Source organism: Galeopterus variegatus, unplaced genomic scaffold, assembly GCF_000696425.1.
Source record: "Galeopterus variegatus unplaced genomic scaffold, G_variegatus-3.0.2 Scaffold52213, whole genome shotgun sequence".
Classification (NCBI taxonomy): domain Eukaryota; kingdom Metazoa; phylum Chordata; class Mammalia; order Dermoptera; family Cynocephalidae; genus Galeopterus; species Galeopterus variegatus.
Window position 1 is genome coordinate 1 of NW_007778324.1, and position 3,292 is coordinate 3,292.

General features: G+C 42.8%; 1 long non-coding RNA gene and 1 pseudogene across 1 annotated transcript; one reads left to right on the forward strand and one right to left on the reverse strand.

The window, feature by feature from the left end:
• Positions 1-191: 191 nt before the first annotated feature.
• Positions 192-1,972, reverse strand: LOC103584379. Its single transcript, XR_549967.1, has 3 exons — positions 1,888-1,972; positions 406-590; positions 192-326 (listed from the first exon to the last, which is right to left on the reverse strand). It is a non-coding gene; the product is annotated as an uncharacterized LOC103584379 (long non-coding RNA).
• Positions 1,973-2,085: 113 nt separating this feature from the next.
• LOC103584380 lies at positions 2,086-3,078 on the forward strand (annotated as a pseudogene).
• The last annotated feature ends 214 nt before the right edge of the window (positions 3,079-3,292 follow it).

Below are 3,292 nucleotides of genomic sequence, written 5' to 3' on the forward strand. Positions count from 1 at the left end.
CCAAACCTGAAACCAAGAGTTAAACCACTCTCTGCAAACTCCACGCTAACCTACTGGAATCCTATGACTTATCTGGACATGCTAGAAGTGGTTTGCCCAAAGGCTAAATTTCTGACACTAAAAAGATATATTCAATAGCCTTACAGGGTACACCCAGAATTATATGTCACCAAAATTAACAGAACTCACCTCCTAGCTGAATGGGATGGTTTACATTCATCCATTTGGATTTGGGCAAGGCCACCAACACCCCTTTCTCCCTCTTCATCAGCTGCATAGTAATGGTATCCCCAACAACATACTGATGTGACTCTGTGGCAACAACACTGTAACATGGACGTTTAGATGTAGCAGAGCAAGGAGTTAGCACACTGGGGTCTAATCTAGAAATTGTCTCAATCTCACCTCTTGAGATCCTTCTTATGCACAGAACTGTAACAGATAGGACATTTACTCCAGGTTTTCTCACTCAGTGAAAGATAGTGCAGGATGCATGCCCAGCAGAAGATGTGTCCACAACGGGTTATCTTGGCTGCAGTAGGTGGATACAGGCATATAGGGCAAGATGGCACTTCATGGCTACAAATGCGCTGAAACAAAATGCCACCACAAGTTTTACTGCTTTCAGTATTGACCTAGAGATTGTCAAAGTTAAAGCTTCTCCTCTCTCATCCCCATCCCTGTACCTCTCTACTCAACACATTTTCATAAAATTGTTTAACAATGCAAGTATCCATATGACATAGCATTTTAAGCAAATCATTAAGAAAACCATAATAATGATTTAACATAAGAAAACAAATATATAACAGGTATTTCGGGGGTTTCTACATTAAAGGAATGAGAATCACTATATGATCCTCTTTACAAAATAGATTTAACATGTAAGCATACATAAAGGCATAAAAAGGGTCTAGAAGTAATCTCGCAGTAATTTCCAACACAGGAGTTAATGAGACTTTTGCTTTATGTTTTTTGGGGGAAGTGGGGGGGGGGGGCAGCTGGCCAGCACTGGGAGCTGAACCCCTGACCTTGGTATTACAAAGGCCATGCTCTAACCAACTAAGCTAACTAGACAGCCCTTCCATGAATTTATTTATCTATCTATTTATTTATTTATTTATTTATTGGCAACTGGCTGGTATACTGATCTGAACCCATAACTTTGGTGTTATAAGGCTGCGCTCTAACCAACTCAGCCAACTGGTCAGCTCCCTATATTTTTTTAACCAACGTACATAAAATTAAGTTTTATAAGCCTTCTATGTCATTCTCAGATGATTTTATGAATTTTCACAATAATGGGAACCCAAGTTTTGGGGTCAAAAACCCCTGTTCGTCAAAATAAAAAGTGCCTGTCATTTTTAAAGTATTCTGTATCAGACACCCTATTAAGATCAGCAAAGAGATACCTAGAGTTCATAACTTCAGTAGAAAACAAATGCAGCTGTGGCTTCGACAGAAGGTACAGCTGTGTGGCTCATTCACCTGCCACAAGGCTGAGGCCTAATTTGATACTGATCACTATAAATGACTGGCAATGAAGCAAGGTACATGTAATGAGCCCGCCCCAGATGAGATGGGTAAGCAGAGTCCCTCAGAGCCCCTAGCTACTACTTCCCAGGTGAGGAGCTGGTAGATAGAACCTCTTATACACCTTCAGATCAGAGCCTTCTACATCCCATCCCTCCAGACCAATGCCAATTAGTCACAAAATGAACTCCAGGAGACACCAGGGACTGACCTTTGGGAAATGTCTACAATAAGGCCAGGCAGAAAAGCACATCAGCAATAAACACAGCCAACGGTTACTGTATCACCACAATCCATTTCTTTAGTTCTCTCTCCTATTAACGGCTTATAGGTTTGGCTGAGCCATTTACTCACCACTTGTTCCACAAAGTCCCAATTGACTAAGGTATCAGGATCAGCAAAATGAGCTGTGTAGTCTTGGTCTTCAGACACCACAAATTGGCAGCTAGAAACGAGGAGGAAGACAGGTCAAAGACAGACTATCAGAATCCACCAACAAGCCCTCAGCAGTCATCATCTCTTCACACAGAGATCAAATGCAAGCCACTAGCCATGGTTTGTGAAACACTGTACCAGGACTTCAGCCTCAGTTCTGAGCCCTGGCTTTAGAAGGAATCCAAGGACTCCGTGGGTAGAAGTCTAAATCTATGAACTGTTTCTTCTGCTTCCAAGCTCAGTCAAGTTCCCTATAAGCCTCCCTTGAACTAAAACGAACCCAAACGGTGGCTCCATCAACCAGAGTAGGCCAGATTTCCTCCCTCACCCCTCAGAATCTCAGAAAATGGCAAGGCTTCAAGACAGCAGAAAAGATGTTGTTGATCATTTACAGACCAGTTTATATAAAGTACAAAATGGTTACTTCAGTCTAGATCCAAGGTCAATTCTTACATTATGACAAATGCCAAACAAAAGGAAACAATAGGGAATCAGTACTTGAACAAATGTATGCCAAGCACTTCAAATTGTCATTCAATTTCTGGCTGGCCAATTAGTTCAGGTGGTTAGAGCACCGCCTTATAACACCAAGGTCAAGGGTTCAGATCACTGAACTGGCTGGCTGCCAAAAAAAAAATTCTTCTGTCTTCTCTGCACTGGGAACAGCTCTCCTGCCAAAGCCACTCACCCCCTGAAAGTGCATGCCTACTCCAAATTTGTCTCCACCCATTACTTGGTCAGGAGCACACTGCTGAGCTGACCCACTGTCTACAGTGGTGCTGAAACGACCAAGACACTGACAGATGAGAGCCTCAGCAGCTTGGCAGTCCCTTGTCCCCTGACTTCACTTGTCCCTAGTCATAGCTCCAAACCAGTGCCATTTCAAGGGACATCAACGCAACAGCCGAGTTCGATGGGGCTGCCACAATTGGGGTGGCTGGCTCTGGAGCTAGAATTGGGACTATGCTTGGGAGCCTCGTCATTGGTTATGTCAGGAACCATTCTCTGAAGCAACAGCTCTTTTCCTACACCATTCTGGGCTTTGTCCTTTTGGAAGCAATGAAACTCTTTTGGCTAATAGTGGCCTTTCTCATCCTTTTCACCATGTAAAGGAGCTGTCTACACTTCCCATAGTTCTTTCTCTCGTGTCTTGTCTGCCCTGTATGTTCCTTTTCTTATACCTCCCATGGGAAAAGTGTTGGCTCACAGCTCGACAGAGGGAAGAAAAGTACTATATTAACAAGAAAAAAAAAAGAAAAAGAAAATTTCTTTTTTTTTTTTCCTTTTTGTCTTTTTTACTGACCAGTAACGGGATCGCAACCCT